The following is an 18,947-nucleotide window of genomic DNA, read 5'->3' on the forward strand; positions in this document are numbered from 1 at the left end:
TTCTCCACGTCTCACTTTGCTCAACAGTAAGATGAATGAGAAGACCCAGCTCCCCGAGTCTCAAGGATCCTCCAACATGTAAGTAAGTGTGAAGCGACTGCCAGCAGAATGTACCAATCTAGGCGACATTCTTCTTTCATGACCTTCATCATTATTATGTTCCATGTTATCTTACTAAGGACTCAAGGGAGTGAACTGCTTCCTTCTGGAAAATTTCCATGCAGATATTTAAAATTAAATGCTCATCTTGACATATTAGGGTTCAACAACCTGAAAAGTTTGTATATATGATGAACAACAGTCTCCAGGGCTTTTGAACAAATGATATGTGATTACACATAGTCATGTTCTTACAGAACTTATTCTGTATACGATATAAATTGTGAAGTGTGCATGGGTGTATCTATGTAAGTGTGATATTTCACTCAAACATATTTATATTAATTTAATAAGCGTTATGCATTTAAAATAGTCTCAAATATATGTGACTTTCCTCCAAGGCATAAATAATTGTAAAAAGTTAGAAAAGACAAAAGCAGTTGTAAATAGGGCACATGTATGTACATATATATACAAGCATGTGTGTGTACACACACCCACAGACATGCACACTTCTAAATAAGATCATATATGTGAATCCACGTGAACTCCTGTGCAGAGTTTCACACTGGAGTTTCAGGCCCTGGACCCCAGATCCTGGACAAGAGAGCTCTCTGCATGCACATCACTCTATGGTGATCTTCACGGAGGCCTCCCAGGGTCCCTCTTTTTGTTCTCTTGTTAACTACTGACCGACGGGAAGGATACAAGGACTAGAGAGTGTGTGTTAGGTGTGTCAGGAGATTAGCAAGCACCAAGTGTCAGGAGCAGAAACCTAGGGCTGCACTTCAACACAAGCTTTCAATCTGTAAATGGCATCTGAGACCTGCGTGTTCTCTCCTAAAGTCTCAAATCTGAGTCTTTTGCTTATTTTTTTAATAAACACAGGAAAATTGGGAAGGTGCAACGTGGTCATATTCTACTGTGTTAGAAAAAGTACTAATTCCACCTACTCGCTGCATGAGGGTAGGTCACAAATATGGTGACCTCTGGTTTATCACTTGTCAGTGGACTGTAAAGACATGGAGGTGTGCCTGAGGGAGCCCAATCTGGACCAGAGACTGTTTCTGAGGAGGGAAGACACCCCTCTGCCCCCAGCAAGGGCACTGATGATATCATTGTGCAGAGTTCACACCCTGGCTGCATAAAGCCTATTAGTTAGGTAAGCACATGAAATACCTAATTACAGGAGCGTGTTAAGACCAGGGAGGAGAGGGACCCTCTCCAGGACCAGCGACCGCCAGTCCCGGAGCAGTCCAGCTAATGCCGAGGGTGGGACAGAGAGGACACCACTCTAGGATGGTTCGAGCCCCCAGTGAACCAGCTTCTTTATGAAAAAGACTGATGCTCTTGCATTAATGTGAAGCTCAGAATGTGAGAAAACGCAGTGTCCCGCAATGTAGTGAACTGGACGCGATGTCACTCAGGAAGCAGGTGACCCAGAACTTCCATTGTGAAACCTTGGATTGGAGCCCCAGGCAGATGAGCGAGGCCAGTGCTGGTGTTCCGGAGTCTCCCACTCAGAGGTTGCAAAGCTGTTCCGAGAATCAGTGCCCAAAAGATGCTGCCTGTAAAAGCTCTTGGTCAACTGCTAAATCATCATGAGTTATTATTTTATCTCATGCCAACCTGTGTTTAGAACGTTCTGGACACATAAAAGTCATATTCACCATCGTTCACAGGCTTCAGGCACTTTAGCATATCTTGCCTCTGCCACCTCTGCTGAGCCCCACACAGCACAGAGGCCTGCAGAGCTGAATCATGCCTAAGGTCGGGGCCTGGAGGGGCCACTGAGGGGCAGCACCCCGGAGGTCCCCACCCCGCAGCTGACCTGGCCAGTGGGCATCTGAGGAGCCTGTCTTTCCTCGAGGGCCCAAGAGGAAACATGCAATTTATGTCCCATTTCTTTCCTTGAGTTACTTATCCTTAAAGCACAATGGAAAGTAAAGGCAAACTACGCATCTTTCCTTCCTATTGTGCATAACTGTGTAGAACTAAGGACATACAATCTGCATAATTCTTTCCTTACACTTGGACTTCACAAATACACGATTTCACTTGATAAGATTTAACCAAATTAAACTTTTTTCTAATTTAATATCTCAAAAAAGGTCAGTGTGTATGTGTGCGCATACTATAAGCAGTGTGTGTGTGTTTGTGCACAGACATATGCACATGTGTATAAATACACATATTACACACACATATACACATATACATATAATTTCAGCCTGGGCAAGTCAATCAAATCTGACATGAGAAAAGTAATTCTCCCATGTAAAATCCTTCATTTAGTTATCTGTTCAATAAACTAACATATAATAGACAATAACTATATGCCATGCCTTAAGTGAGAGATAAAAATGTACCTGTGAATTGTGATTTCAGAACGTAACAGTATAATGAAGCTATTAATACTATTAATAATGTATCCTTACAGACGCATCTACCGTATTTCTCCCAAAATAAGACCTAGCCAGACAATCAGCTCTAATGCGTCTTTTGGAGCAAAAATTAATATAAGACCCGGTCTTATGTTACATAAGACCGGGTCTTATATTATAGTAAAATAAGTAAAATAAGACCGGGTCTTACATTAATTTTTGCTCCAAAAGATTCATTAGAGCTGATTGTCCAACTAGGTCTTATTTTCGGGAAACACGGTATGCCTTTCAACTTATGAGTTATGCATATTTTTATTTTGCTGTGCCATTTGCAATGGGCCTCAGATACTTAAAAAACGAACAGAAAAGCATTTTGCCATCCACTCCCTCAGCTGCTGCTGTCTCTTGTGTGCCGATGTGTCTCCAATCCATTTGTCCACCCACGCGTCCCTCACATCTGGTTTCCAGGTCCATCTATCAAATCCTAAAGGGCATTCGTATTTCTAACAAGGTCAGGCCCCAAAGCAACTAAACTGTAACCCAATCAGACTCATGGTTTCGTGACATTGGCTGCTGCCCAGTCGCAGTAACTAAATTTACATGTTGATAATTTTCTATTCCTTTTGCTTCAAGTGGCCCCTGCCCCAAATTCTGCAAACATCAGGCCCCGTACCTCTGGACCTGTCCAAACTGAACTCACTTTCTCCTGAACCTCTTGTTCCCACAGGTGCCTCTTGGTTCCTCTAAGCCGTCCCCACAGGGCATTCTAGAATTCCTAGGACTCCCCACTCGTCGCCCCTCTGCTCACTCATCGAACATCAAGGTGCCTCACCTGTCGGCCTCACCTTCCTGTAACCCAAACGCTGGCCAAGTTTGGAATTCCTCCATCGCTGGCCTGCATTTTCTCAATCACATCCTGTTTGGTTTCCATTTCTCTTCTTTCCTTTACCTCTCATAGGTACTCTTACTAGAACAGCTTTCTAAAACACACTCCTTCTTACTGTAACTCCCGGCTTAAAGCCTATTGCCCTGGCAGCAGAGCCTTGCGTGACGTGACTCGGCCGTGCCTGCCCAGACCATCTTTCATCCCCCAGCAGCAGCAGCAGGCCCATCATGGTGACCCGTGTGTCTCCGTGCACAGCAGTCACTTGTTTCCCTCCATAGCCTCAGGTACTGGGAGCTGACGAGGGGCGAAGATGCTCTAATTGATCTCTGAGCCTCCACCCAGCACGTGGCATGATGCCTGATTCAATAGGGTCTGTTTTAAATGAGGAAATGAATGATCACAGAAAGGAACAAAATGCACCTTTTTATGAAATACGTTGCTGTGATCAGCAGTTAGGGTTTAAAGGCGATTACGATGTTATTTATTCCTTTGGTGGGTGGAGGGCATTCTGGGCACTGCCTGGCCTCCACCTACTACCGTACTTCCCCGAAAATAAGACCTATCCAGACAATCAGCTCTAATGCATCTTTTGGAGCAAAAATTAACATAAGACCCTGTCTTATTTTACTATAATATAAGACCGGGTCTGATATAATAGAAGACAGGGTCTTATATTAATTTTTGCTCCGAAAGACGCATTAGAGCTGATGGTCCGGCTAGGTCTTATTTTCGGGAAACAAGGTAGATGCCAGGAGCACCTATCCAAAATGCCTGCAGGGTCCGCTGAGTATCAGCACAGCCAGACCAAGAACCCCTGCGACACGTACCAGTTACCTGCCAGTCTCAACATCAACAACTGAGGACAAAGTGACAATCACAGGAACAAGACATATTGAAACTGGAAGGAAAGACAGGTGCTGTGCTAAGACGTCTATGTTTTTCAAGGTAATCTTCATAGCTTACTTTTTATCATTTTCTCTATTTTACAGACAACAAAGGTAACAGACAGAGAAGTTCGGTAAAGACTAAGATTCTCTGGGAGGTGGAACAAAGCTTGGCTTCAGACAACATGCTTCTGGTCCAGGCTGTGAAATTTAGTCCCGATGGTAGTTTTATTGGTAAAGTAACAGAATTGCACTGCAGACTTCTAGTCTTCAAACTTTAGTTCATTTCAAATATGGCATCAGTATTATGACTAAAAAATTATTTTCACGTAAAAAATTTGTGGCTTAAGTTATAGACGCTTGGGGATTAAGGGATGGCTACACGTTTCAGTGACCGCTTGAATAACAATGTTAAGGTTTAATATGTAGCATTAGGAGAAGATGCCAATTTTTTTTTTTCTCTTTCCTGAGGCTTTAATGGAGCCCCAGGCCAGAAGGTCTAGGCGAGAGCAGAGCTATGAAGTTCTGGGCTTGTTAGCTGTTCATCCCCAAATGTCCCAGGTCATCTGTGTTCCTCTATGTCTTTTTATTAAAATATCGCAATGTCTGTGACTTACTGGAAATAGTTCTATTAGCCAAAGAAAATGTGAAACCATTAACACGTTTTCCTCAAAGATTTTGTAAGCACCGCTGACAGAGCTTGCGCTTATGATAATTACATGTATACAAATGTAATTTAGAGCAAAATAATACTGATAATTATCCAAGTTTGTCTTCAAAGGTGTAATACTTCTTAAACACATATCTAAACATTAATCACTCACATATCTTAATTCATCCAAAAGTAATAGACCATTTGATTCACTTTGGGGATTTTAACAAATAAATAATTTTAAAATTCTTTGTGCATGTGAACAATTAAATCACGATGCTGTATTTTTGATGTCTTTTAAATCAGGAAATTTTTAATAATACATGGACTGCATTCACAATTTTATACAAAGTGGAACAAGTATCAGTAAGGAACAATCACTGAGTCCACTGACATCTGGATATAGTTTCGTGCTTACGTACAGGAACCTTCTACAAATTTACAGTAGGAACATGAACAGCTCATTGCATCTGTTTAGCCTCAGCTTTGCATCTGCATTTAGAAGCGTGAAGGCTTTCTAAAACTCACATTTGATACAATAAACAAGACTGCGTCAAACCCTTCTAAACTCGAATGCCTGCCATTTGGACCCCTGGATGGCATATTCATCCGAAAGTGATAGACCTTTTGATTCACTTTGGGGATGTTAACAAATAGATAATGTGATGTGCAGGCTGTCACCAACTCCTGCCACTGTGCCCCGCCTCCTTCCCCTGCCGTGTCTTACCAAATAAAACTGGGTACATCGTTCCAGTGCACAGAACTTTATGGCACGAAGAGTGAACCTTAACGCATATAAATTTGAAAAGTCGTTTAAGACATCAGGGATCCCAGGATGGAACACAGAACATGACAAAACAACTTAACGTATTACAAACCCATGAAAGAAGGTCTCTGAAGGTGATGAGGAGAGGTGCTGGCCTAAGTAGTGTATTAATAACTTGGGAAACGAGCAGTGCCCGTAGGTAAACACTGCACTGTACATCGTGCAACTGCATCCCAGGATTACATGTAACAATCTGACACCGCTGTCACTATAGTTAAACAACTACCATAGTAAGTGGATCAGGTGGGCGGTGGGAGCCAGGCTTCTCACTGTTGGGATGGAAATTTACGGAAAAGCAAGGGAGAGGGGACTAGAATAATCCATACATTGATGGATTAAAGTCAGAGACATCAGCATAAACTCATGTTTAGCTTAATGTAGATACAGATGGCTACATATAGAACTATTTATAGACCTCTGTATATACAGTATAGCATACACACATATATTTTCTCTCTCTGTCAGCTCTGGAGGCCTAGAAGCAATGCCATCTTAGTAGCAGCAAGCATATCTCACCCCCAGAACCTAATTTCTAATGTTAATTTTCAGTAGAAGAAACCAGAATTCCTAGGAGAAATGGCTGATTCTAGGGCTAAGGCAGAAAATACACAAGATAATTCTGGGTCACCTGGAGTACCTAAAAGTAAGGGAAGCATAAAACAAAATGAACACATGAATAATAATGGAGGTATGACAAATTAACACAACAGCTAACTCAGAAAAGTTCCCACGGCCAAAGCTGGAATAATTTGAGCAACCAAACACAAGTCATATTGGATTTTAAGCCAAAGTATAAAACAAATATCTAAGAGTTTAATGCTGATATAAATAAATTATTGAATAAATAAAGGAATGTGGGGTGAGAGACGCTTCTTATGCGTGGAAGGATTCCAAGAACCGTAATAGAGACTCTGCCTTAAGGAGGTGAAACACGACCCCCCACTCTCTGGGTCTGAGCTCTGAGAAGTGAATTCTGAGGAGCACGACATGAAAAGGGGCAAATTTCACAAATATGACCCTAGCCAGGTGACCGTGACAAACATCAACAATGACAGGTCATGGTGACAGCACGTACCCTTGACAGAATGCGATGAAATGGCAGTTCACCTATGTCGTCTTCCTCCCCCAAACCCATCACCCCAGTCTAATTATGAAAAAAGCATCAGACAAATCCCAAGTGAGGGACATTCTGCAAAATGCTGACTAGTACCCTTCAGAACTCTCAAGGCCCCAGAAGCAGTCACAGCCCCGAGGTGCCGAAAGAAACCTGTGACTAAGTGGAACGATGCATCCTAAATGGGAACTGAGACTGAAAAAACTTTAGGCAAAAAAATAAAAACTCGAAATAAAATGTTGATTTTAGTTAGTAATAGTGTATCAACATTGGTTTATTAACTGTAAAAACTATACGACACTAATATCAGTAATAACAGGAAATCAAGTGTGCAACTTATCGGAGCTCTGTGTTATCTCTGCGATTTTTCTGCAATTCACAATCTGTGCCAGTTGATAATGAACGTCTGTCATTCATGGGAGAATCAGTTTGAACAATTTCAAGAGTATCCAAGAGTCTGATTGTACTGCTGTTTTGTTTTGTTTTGTTTTTTCTGTCTTCAGGGGATTGCGGGTCAGCTTGTACATACACCGAGGCACAGGGACGATCGGTAAGTCGCTGGACATGGTGCAATGTGTAAAGCAACGCTGTCTTAGTGTCTTGAATACCTGACTCAGTGTCCACGGAGAGTAACATGATGACCCAGCACCACAGGAAGGTCTCAGGTAAGCAGGTACAGAAAACTCTGTTCCACAAATTAAGGAGGGTGCTTGGAATGGGAAGATTGCAGAGAAATTGGAAATACTCAGTTTTAGGACGACGCTATTTGACATAAAGGGAGGAGTTTAGAACAGAGTACAGGAAAGGTTAATTTTAGGAAGAACAATTGTGTTTTAGTGGAATTAGTGGGCAAAAGCCCTGGGCTACTGAGGGCCTGGGTGTGTGACTGCCATGCTTTCTAGTTTCCATCAAACACTGGGAACAGATGATGAGGTTGGGCAGAAATGGCTGTTGATTCTGGCCCTGGTTCTCAGCCAGTGGTGACATATCCATGGACCCACCGTGGAAATATGTCTCAGACAGCTCAGACTGTGCACTGAGCCTGCAAACCTCAAATTCATTTTGCATGTTCAAGTCTACTTTTTAAAGTCCTTTATAATACTCTATCACACTAAAATAATACACACATCTCCAAGGTAAAGAATATTTGTCTAGAATTGGACAGAGAGGGTTGCTACAGAACATGAACACTCACAAATTGCCTACGATTATTGCCCTGGGTGCTTTTATTACTACCCATGTCACAGAGGAGAAATCTGTAACAGCAGAGACTCAGCAACTTAACCAGCACCAGGCCACGTAGGAACAAGAAGGCACTGGAGAGCAAACTGAGGTCTGTCTTATTCTAAAGCCCATGCATGTTCTTCCTACCACATCTTCTAAATGTCTACTGAAAATTCCCCATGCGTTTTTCTCTTAGGCCATTCCCCTAGTATGTAATTCTCCAAACTCAAGTCAAAGAGTTGAAACAGACCCATACAGCTAACACCCAAGTTGTTCCTCGTTTGCAGTGTTCTCAGAACCTTCTGTGTTTCTCCAAAGTCATTTTGTATTCATGCTTTATTGTCCAGCTCTTTGAACTTTAAAATCAACAACAACAAAACAACCTATGGCAATCACATCATTAAATACTTATTCGCCGCAGTCGAATTGAATCCAGTGCTCCTTTATTCCCCAACTATCGTTTCAGACATGCCATCAAGAATATTAGCAGAGCAATTGAGGGAACAGCAAAGCACATCTTGAAGTATGCTTTGCCCAAATCTATTTTTCATGGCTTTGTGATTGTTATATTTCCCATAAAATTGATCTCCATGTAGACTGTTACGGTGAATTTCACAACTAATACAATTACCCCCAAATGGAGGAAGTGTAGTACTTGTCCACCTCCCTCTGAGAAAAGTGTGATCTTAGCAAGTAAACAGTTATTGGGGGATTCATACCAGATTTCAGTTTGATTGGGGAGTTTGGAGTTAGCACTTGTTGGAGGCGAGAATTATACTGAGCATTCTCAATTATCAGTTGTGCTTGATCAGGGATTTAGAAGTTAGCACCTGTGAGAAAGTGAGAATTGAATTCAGAACTGGCCTATCCAACCTGAATAGCTGTTGTTATTGGGTGAAGCCTAAAACATTTGCTAGGAGACAGGTAGGAAAGCCAAGGTGAGTGATGCAAGTTGGAAGCACCTGGTTACATGCTTCCGTTTCTGGAAAGAACATTCACACATTGAATAATATACGAGGTCTGACAATTAAGTTCATGAACTTGTTGCAACAATGTTGCTGGCCTTTTTGATATCAGAGGGATTATTCATTATGAATTTGTACCAACTGGAGAAACAGTTAACCAACTGTACTATTTGGAAGTGCTGAAAAGGCTGTGCGAAAAAGTCAGACGACCTGAACTTTTCGCCAACAACTCATGGCTCTTGCATCACGACAATGCACCAGCTCACACAGCACTGTCTGTGAGGGAGTTTTTAGCCAGGAAACAAACAACTGAATTGGAACACCCTCCCTACTCACCTGATCTGACCCCCAATGACTTCTTTCTTTCCCGAAGATAAAGGAAATATTGAAAGGAGACATTTTGATGACATTCAGGACATCAAGGGTAATATGACGACAGCTCTGATGGCCATTCCAGCAAAAGGGTTCCAAAATTGCTTTGAAGGGTGGACTAGGCGCTGGCATCAGTGCATAGCTTTCCAAAGGGAGTACTTCGAAGGTGTCTGTAGTGATATTCAGCAATGAGGTATGTAGCACTTTTTCTAGGATGAGTTCGCGAACATAATTGTCAGACCTCATATTATTTTCTACTTTGAATGCTTCCAGAACCTGAGCACATTCTGGATATCCAATTTTATCTTAAGCTTCACAGTAATCATTTACCTCCACCTGAGGCAGCATAACCCACTAAAAGGGTGTAATTTTACTTGGATAGCCGTGGGTCTGTCTGGCTGTCACTTCTTGTTACGTACACTTGGGTATGGCACTTCACCTCTCTGAAGCTTAGTTTCCCCATGAGTAAAATGGTAGTTGTGATACTGACCTAGCAAAACTGATGGAAAGAGTCATTCTAATAAGAACATAATGCATCTAACATAGTATCTGATACATAGAAGAAACATGTTAGTGGAGTGTCCTTTTCTAAGATCTAGCAGCTTCCCGCCTAGGTAAACTCAGTTCCTCCTGATTCCCTAAATATATGCCTTATTAGCTTGGCCACCTACAATATTGTTTTCACCTAGATTTCTTCCCTTTTCTTTTCCATTTGTTCAATTATCTCCTTTTCAGGGACATACTTAAAATTAAAAAAGAAAAATTCCCATTGTCTGTCTCAGATTCAAATGTAACTGGGCACCCTGCATTTGCATCTGGCAAGCCTGCTCTCAGAAGGCTTGCATTCTTCTACTTCAGGATTGAGGCGGGGTGCTATCTGTGGGAGCCAGCAGGCACAGGACAGGGAGGGGTGCTGTCTTCCTCCAGGCTCAGACCCCTCCTCTCGGGTCCCTCCGGTGCCCCTCTGACTCCCACTCGTCTGTCCCTGTTCAGGGTCTCTCACGTGACTCCCACCTGTCAGCGACACTGACTTTTCTTGCAAAATACCTTTTCTTCCAATTTCTCACCTTCGATTTCCTGTGACCCCACAGCAGCATTTGATGCCAGTACCTCTTCCCACACTCAGCACTGTTGGCTTAGTTTTGAATAACTCCACTGTCCCTATGTTTCGCTCCCTTGAGGCTTTATACAGATCTATCTACTTCACCCTTCGCAGAAGCAGCCTTATCTTCCCCTGGAACTCCGAGTAAATTTACCGTGCCTGCGCTCTCAGTGCATTCTTCACACTGCCTGTCTTTCAGATTCAAGTCAGATTCGAATCTTCTCTATAAAAGCTCCCTGACTATCTCAGCTCGCTATAATCAATCACTTCTTGAAAGCTCTAGAGCATTAGAAAATTATTCCAGAAGGCACGGCAAGACTCCTGTTAGTGATAGTCTTCTAGTACTATTTCAAAATAATAACTAGGTTTTTTAGACTTTCAATGTGTGAATGGTATTACTAAGTACTGATACAGGAATTATGCAACCAAATAAGGTAATTGCTATTCTTATACTCATTTTCCATACAGAAAAATTGATGAGTCCCTTGCCCAAAGTCACATCATAGCAAATAATAGAATTGAGGTTGTCTGTTATAAGCCGCTTTCTAGCAGAAAAAGTGGCTTAACAGGCTATGGACTCTAAGTAAGTACTTTTTAATTAGAAAGGTAAGAACTCCCAGCAAGCACCTTGATTAGCCATGTTCACACTTGCCTTCTGACACATATATTCTTTGTACTTGTTTGAATTGGGTTCTGAGACTCTAGCCCTCGTTTATTCCAGTCATCGTGGTCTGTCAGTAAGAGTTCAACCTCATGGATTTCGCAATTACATGTGAAATTTCCCAGAAGAGGATATGTTTAGCTCAATATTTTTACTCAGGGACAGATTTCAATGGCTAGAAACTTAAACTAAAGAGTGATTGCCCTTTGCAATTGGGCCAAGATGTCCCTAATTAATGATTTTGCTAATAAATATTATTTGCTTATCAGCACTAACTAGCTTCTTTGTCAATCAGATATAAATATCCATCCAGTACAAAATACATTGTCAGAAAGAGTCTCTTCATTTCCTCAAGTTTATTTCCTTAGAATTTACTTAGCAATCCATTCACGTGTAGGTATTATTTAGTCCATTAGGTAGGTGGTCGGTGAGTCAAAAATATACTCAATGAGCATCTCCTCCATGAAGGCTCTGTGACAAGAGGTGATGACCCTGCAGAACCTGTAGGGCCCTCATGTCAGTAAAGCTGTTTTAGGAGAAAGAAATCATGAAACTAACCAAACAAAGGAATATGTGTGTGGTGTGTGTACGCACCCATTTAGATAAGTACTCTAAAAAGAAGAATCTTATTCAAGGAAATAAATTCATAGAATCTGCCTTCTTATTCTTATGGGCTTTCAAAGAAAAAGGTGACTCACGTATTGTCAGAAAAGATATGAGAAGTCAGATTCCTATAACAAAGTGTTTGAATCATATGTGTATCTCATTCTACTTTGTATAACCGTTGCTTGAATCTGTGCATCGAATGGCTAAGAACCAAGATACGATTGAGTAGAAAGTTGGGCCATGAATATAAAAGCGTTTCTAACCCCTTTTATTTTCTCAGCAGCTAACATTTCAAAGTTCTGTAATGCTTAGAGAACAGACTTGAATAATCGTACCTGATCTGAAATAGTCAGGGACTTCTTGTGTTCATTCTCATTAGGAGAAAGAGTGGAGGAAATTGCTCTCAAACATAAACACACATAAATAAGCACAGTTCGGTTCATAGATCATTTTCTTGCTCAGGATTCAGAGACAAAGACAATATAAATCTGAGACGGGAAATGACGCTTCAGTTCATGTGACGTTCATGTGGCATTGCTATTGCATTAGAAATGAATATTAAAAAGAGAAAAGAATTAGAGACATGATGTGTAACTTCTGGAATGTGGTAAACTGAGAACTATCTACTGAAGAATATCTATAAACTCATCAAACTATGTATTTCTTTCTTTTATTTTAAGGTGAAGATTAATCAAATGAAATGAGACCTGGGCATGTCATGATTTCAACTCATCATTTGTTTTGTGAATGCCAGAGAGTTAGTTAATCATTAATATTAGCACATATAGTAATCTTTTAAAACACAGAGAAAGAAGTGTAGCTTCTCAGACCCAATGAATGCAATAAGATGCATGTCTTTCCTTTTCTTTCTTTTCAGGGAAATGAGACTTATACAACTGTTGGTGAATAGTTTTGAGACTAAACTCAGGGTGATTGGAAGACAGATGGAATGGCAATGTCTGTATATCATAGCCCTCTTTGATGTCAAATACATGATTTATATAAAATAATTGGGTCTGTATGGCTAACACAGAAAATCAAGTCAAGGGGAAGCAAATAGCACAGAGGGAGGGCCCAGAGAGGAGGTGGCAGCAACCGGTACCTGTCCAGTGGCTGTAACCCAGGGAAGCGAGAGCCAAAGGGTAGCAGATGCGGAAGGCCGAGCTACGAGGGTGAATTCTGTGCCAAAAGGAAGGTACAGACTCTCCTTTGGCTAAGATGGGCATGAAGAGTGGACTTCTTGGGGAAAAGGGCCGATCTCTGCTCTCAAGGAGATGAAAATCCAGCATGGAGACAGACAATCCAAAATGACCATCACATTGGAATTGTGCAAAGTGGTGGTGAGTACAGAGCCCCCAATACAGCGGAACCCTGGAGCAGAAGGAAGGGTGAGGCAGGAAGGTGAGAGGAGGGAACACAGGTGAGGGCCAGGACCAGCCCGCTCTGGTGAGACCTGCCCTTCTGTGGCCGCAGGAAGACACTTCGGGTAGAATTTGGCTTGCTGTGTGTGCCCGGTGTGAGGACACTGAGCACTCACTGGTGCAGGTCTCTCCCCCGACATTGATGACAGAGTTCACTGTTCAGTCAATAAAAAGCCCACCAGAATTAACTGCCCTGGGGCAGGTTGCTCCTTGGGTTTCTACCCCACCCGCAGGCCTAGCACAGAGCCCTACACATTGTAGGCACTTAGTCAATGTTTGCTGTCTTGAGTAGATGACCTCCTCAGAACGGGCCATTGCCAGTGAGGGTGACAAGTTTCCCCTCCATGTGCCATTCAGCTCGAACCCTGAGAAACCAGGGTAACACAGGTAAAGCACAGGTGTTGACGGAGGACCCGCCCCCCCACCGCCCAGTAGCAATCTGGTTAAACTTGGCTCAAACCTCCTCCTAGGGGACTGTTGAGGAAACACTGACTTAACGTTTCTGCAAGTTCCTATATTTTTAAGTTCGGAAATAGAAGCCAAGTGAGAAGTCCAGCCCATTTGCAGATTTTACACACACACATCACGTAATACATGCATGCACACACAATACATACATGTATGTACACACAGCATGTACATGCATGCATACACAATACGTACATGCATGTACACACAGCATGCACATACATGCATGCATACACAATGTGTACATGTATGTACACACATCATGTAATACATGCATACACAATACGTACATGTATGTACGCACATCATGTAATACATGCATGCATACACAATACGTACATGTATGTACACACAGCATGCACATACATGCATGCATACACAATACGTACATGTATGTACACACAGCATGCACATACATACATACACAATACGTACATGCATGTACACACAGCATGCACATACATGCATGCATACACAATACATACATGTATGTACACACAGCATGAACATACATGCATGCATACACAAAACGTACATGTATGTACACACAGCATGCACATACATGCATGTACACACGTGTGCATACACGCATACATATGTACATTCATCCAGAGTATACACAGTGGGGACATTTGTCAATATGTTTAGGGGTGAGTATGGGGGTTGTTGGCACACGTCCCCAGTTTCTCCAAGTTTTAAGTACTTGTGAGTCACTTCAATAGTAATAACAATAACTCCTATTTCTCTTGGGTGGGCCCTGCTTTCACCTGCTGTGACATGTCACCTGCTGTTACACTAAGACCGTCGCCTTCCGTAACGTGTTCCCACCAAGCACGGCTAGAGTGCCAGGGGTTCCCACTTCACGCAGGAATCCTTGTCCAAGAGTTTGCTTGCTGTCTGTTTACTTGTGGACGCTGGTGTCCGTGGGACCACCTCATCTCTGTCTCATGGAAAAGCTGACACAGAAGCCAGGTGTGTCTGTCATCAGCACGCAAGGAGTCACAGACATCTTTGAAGCTGTCACAGGGAATATTGCGGGATTTGAAAAACTTTAAAACATTTCCTATTAATTTGGATCAGATCATCATTGTCCAAATATTTTGATCCCTCAACTTACAAAGATAAGGGTGGCTATTTTGTCCCCATCAGCTCAGCACCAAGAATAATGTTGACACTACATGCTCATAAATACAAGTGGTTACATGAAGTTTATACTGACATTGATTCACTTTGCCTTTAAATATTTGCTGGAGCACATACAGTGAATCTCAGGTAACTTCTCAGACCACATTTACACAGAACACAGGTAAGTCTACTATTTTCCTTCCGCTGAGCTTCTACGGACATGCAAGTAAAGTTTACTATTGAGGAGATTCCATATGGGTTTTAAAGATTTACTAATATTTTTACCTTTAACAAATGGTAAATTACAGATATGCAACAGAAATCATTTCCCCAAGTTTTTGAGAGTGTTGGCACAAGAAAAGCAAGAGGCAGCAGCCTGCACATGTCAGCCATCTCATGCATTTTAGGGGCCAGGTGGACCCCACTAGTGTCAAAGTCTCAAAGCTGGGTTCTCTCTGTATGTATAAAATAACATTTTCAGGACTTAAGGTATCTCAATGGAACAGTCCATCGCAAAGTAGCTGTTGTTGCTGAATAACTATTCAAACAAACAAACAAAAAATTGTGAAGATACAGGTAAAATTTGTATTGAAACATAGTTAATATAAATTATTTTGCCAAAGAATGTTTAAATTAGCGCTTGAGAGCAGGAAAATTCCCACTGCTTTCCTCAAAGCCAACACTTTCTGGATGTAAGCAAACTATGAAATGTAATCCGGCAGCATCTGTTACAAGGCTGAAATGAATGGCTGCTGTTCAGGTGAACCCTGGAAAAAACTGGGACTTACTACTGGAAGTCCAGGAAGTCCAGTTACTTTCTGGATTCCACCCTATGCTGGCATCTTGTCTGCCTGCCAGTGACAAGGAGTTTGACCCTTCCCATCACACCCGTTCCCCGACTTTTCTGACACCCTCTAACTTAAGTCCCTCCAGACCCTCCACAGTGCCTGGGCGAGGACAACCTCCCCTGCCCCTTGGGGAAGTGGGTGATGCCAGTTGTTTGCTGGCACATTTTGAACTACCAGATACTCAGAGAAGAAAGCCATTCCTGTGGTGGTTGCCTATTTTGGTGGTGTAAATACTCCCACCATTGCTGAATTCAAGCCACCAGTTTGAGTGAACTTGGAGTTGGGGAGAAATGCACATGTCACAAGCTGGCAGGCGCTGGCTCCAGCTGGGGTTGCTGGCCTTGTCACCACTCTGGGAACTCATGAGACAAGCAGTTCAGAGAGAGGCACAGGACTCTCCCCGGACACCTGGAGGGAACGAGAGAGAGGGGGGCTGCTGGGTAAAGTGATGGATTGTTTCGGACTCTCCGATGCGCATCCTGGGGGGTCAGCCTCCAGCTCCCAGCTGGGGACTGATTATATGCCTGGCCCAGGGCTCTAAGCATACCTAGCAGAGGAAGTCAATTTTGAAATTTTAGTGATGTTTTCCAGTTATTTTCAAACTTTTCTTATCAGAAGATCACATAGAGGAGCTTCTTAAATGTATATTCTTCTTGGTTTTAACCTAAGAATTAGTCCTTCTAGGGAAACCCATAAGCAACATATTTCAGTGCGTGCCTGTAATTCTACCGATCGGTCATTGGTGGGAAACATGGAAACGGAAGCTTTGCGTCAGGGTGTAATTATCTGAGGGAGAGCAGAATGGTGTTTTCCAACCTGACAGTGTGTAGAATCACCTGCGGAAGTTGATAAATCCCACTGCTTGGTACCACCCCAGAGATTCGGACTGAATTTGTCGGGTGTGGAAGACTGGACATGTGTGGCTTCGAAGAGCACCCCGGAGACCCTCATCTGCAGCCCGGTTGGGAACCACTGGTGTGTGCACTGAAATGGGCATTGTTACTAGCAGCGTAGGGGGAAAATCAACATTTTAAGCTACAACATGTAATGTCACAACTGCAGCTTCTGTTGTGAGTCTGCCTGTGTTTCTCAGTAAACTATGTCCTTTCTCGGGGGCTCCTGTCTGCTTTCTTTCTGTGTCCACAGCACTTAGCCGAGGTCGGCATGTGGTAACCCCACAGTACATGTTGAGTGAGTGACTGTCCTAATTGGTTTACCTCATTAATAACTGGTGATAATGTGTTGATTAATGCATTATCTTGTTCTGAGTAACATGTCTGCATTTCTACAGGACCATCTGCAGACGATGGCGTAGCCCAAAGGCACGCCCCCTTGCCGGGGGTGGCAGGCCAGAAGACACATTTTCTTAGACTCTCTGTTTCATCCAGATTGTATCCTGGGGCAGCGTATTTCCACTAAATGCAGTCCAGTTCCTGCCATATTTTAATTTTTCAATGTGCATGAGACATCAGCTTCTCAGCTGGAAGATACAGGCAGGTGTTTTGAAATAATTATTTTACTAAGAGATATAACGCAGGTATTATTTCCGTATTTAAAAGAAGTTAAAGATGTTTAGTGCTAGATCAGGTAAAACCTCCTCAACTGTAAAAAAAGAAATGGCATTTTCCTCTCAGGCACAGAAGATTACTCCATAATTATAACAATGAATCTATGCTAAAAGCACATTTTGATTGTCAGTGTGCACCTGTTTTGGAGATGAGTGTGGCAGGTAGTCAGCCCACTCCAACTCCCACGGTTCATGTGGGAAGCGGCACGTACCTTGTTCTTCACACTCACCGCCAGTTACAAAAACTCTGTTTCCTCTCAGGCTGCTTTTCCCTACTTCTTCCTAGTTTGTTCTTCTGGTTTTCTCAATGACAGTTAAGACAGAATCCAATGAGAGGAGATCTTTTTGTTTACTGCCATTTGTTCTGCCTTGATTACTGAAAAATGAACAGCCCGTCCCCACCCCCACCCCCACCCCTGTACTCTGGGAACACACATCTGGGGGCTGGCGAGGGACAGGACTCTGTGTCACCTCCCCAGCATTCTCCACTGGGGTTTGGGCCAAAGGCTGGCTGGATACAGCCATTGGGCTTGATAGCTGTTATATAGACCTGTCTGTACACCTAACTAGATCTAAACAATACATCTCTGAGGGACAATAATTTTGTGGCTCAGGGGACATGTGCCAATAACTGGAGATGTGTTTTGGGTTCTCACAAGTTGGGGTGAGAGAAGGTGCTACTGGCATCTAGTGGTAGAGGCCAGAGATACTGAATAGCACCCCGTGTGCCAGGACAGCCCCTAAAACAAGGAACTGTCCACCCCAAATGCTGACCGTGCCAAGGCTGGGAAACTCTGTACAGTTATGTTCATCTCCACACATCTCCAGGTGATAGCCCTCTACAGGAAGTACAGTTAGCTGTCTACACCTCTGCTTCCTCAGCTCCAGCAAGGTCCTCAAGGACACTGACAGCCTTATGTCACCTCTATCCTGCCACATAACCTAGCACAGTTCTTCATGCATAGACGCACAAGAAATGGTTCTGAAATGAAATTGCAGAACTCAGCAGAGAGCACGTCCTCTCCCACTGGGCCTAGTGCGACGGGTTCAATCGTGTCTCTTCTCTGACACCTTGAGGGTCCCTGCAAAAGCAGAGATGACACCTTGGGGTGGGACATTGTACCCTTCCCCAGCACCTTAGCTGAAGTCACCGTGTCATCCAATTATGACACCGCTCGAAAGCAGGTATGGACCTCTGACCAAGACCCACGCTTGGCTGTCCCCTGTCCTTGACTTCCTGACCATCCTGCAGTGCCTGTCAGCAGGCTTCGGGGCATGTCTCCTGGGGGTCTGACCCTGCCTGGCACCTAGTAGGTGCTCGTAAACAGCACATAAGCCCCGCCTGGCTTGTACGGTCTCTGCTCACTGCCAGCTGTCCCTCGAGAGACCCATTCCGTGCTTACTCCATGCACGTCCCAAACACCTGGACTCACACACCTCGATACTTGGGCAAATGCTCCTTCTTTTCCTCCTCCCTTGTTTCCTGTTTCACGCTCACTGTCAGGACTCAACTCCAGTCCCTCCTCCTGGAAAGATGTGCCTCACGGTCCTGGTCCCAGTGCGATCGGTGCCTCTGCCTGTTTGAGAGCAATGGTCACTTTGTTGGTCTTGCCCTCACTGCGCTGCTGGGCCCACCCACTCAGGAGTGGAAAGAGTGACACAAATGAGGCATCTGTCACCTCAGAGAGTGACAGAGTGGCCCCAGACGATCTAGCCTGGCCTACGGAGGTGCAGCACACACAC

This window comes from Rhinolophus sinicus, linkage group LG05 (genome assembly GCF_036562045.2).
Source record: "Rhinolophus sinicus isolate RSC01 linkage group LG05, ASM3656204v1, whole genome shotgun sequence".
In the NCBI taxonomy this organism is placed as follows: domain Eukaryota; kingdom Metazoa; phylum Chordata; class Mammalia; order Chiroptera; family Rhinolophidae; genus Rhinolophus; species Rhinolophus sinicus.